Source organism: Arachis duranensis, chromosome 1 (genome assembly GCF_000817695.3).
Source record: "Arachis duranensis cultivar V14167 chromosome 1, aradu.V14167.gnm2.J7QH, whole genome shotgun sequence".
NCBI lineage: Eukaryota > Viridiplantae > Streptophyta > Magnoliopsida > Fabales > Fabaceae > Arachis > Arachis duranensis.
The window spans coordinates 16,752,616-16,753,326 of NC_029772.3; positions in this window are offsets into that span (position 1 = coordinate 16,752,616).

Genomic DNA, 711 nt, shown 5'->3' on the forward strand with positions numbered 1-711 from the left:
GGAATCTTTATTTCAAGAGTCCTTAGATAGTCTGCAAAGCGGGCAAATTGCTTATCCTGCTTCGCTTGGCGGAGTTTCTGAGGATAAGGCATCTTGGCTTTATATTCTTCAATCTTAGATGCTGCAGGTTTATTCCTTACAGAAGTGGTTGAAGAAGCCTTGTTAGAGGAATTACTGTCAGCACTCTCAGGTGTCTGATCATCCCTTGGCGTATGAACGCCAGGATTGGGTGAAAAATGGGCGTTTAACGCCAACTTTTCCCCCTTTTCTGGCGTTTGAACGCCAGAACTGGGCAAGGAATGGGCGTTTAACGCCAGCTTTCCTTCCCTTTCTGGCGTCTGAACGCCAATGACATTCCTCTCTAGGCTCTTACTGTCCTCAGAGGGATTATGAACAGTGGTTTGGTGGTCCTCTGTCAATTGTTCCTTGTTTGGATTTTTGCTCTTTTGAGCAGTGTTATTCAGTGTCTTCCCACTCCTCAGTTGAACTGCTTGACATTCCTCTGTTATCTGTTTAGATATTTGCTGTTTTGCTTGATTCAACTGCAGTTCTATGCTCTTGTTAGCAACTTTAGTTTCATGGAGCATCTCTTTAAATCATCATATACCCATTTTTCAAGCTAATTTCACTTGTTTTGTTAGCATTTATGCACTTTCTTGCATCCTAAGTAAGTGATTTGGAGTGAAAATGCATAACTTCTTTAAATCAAGC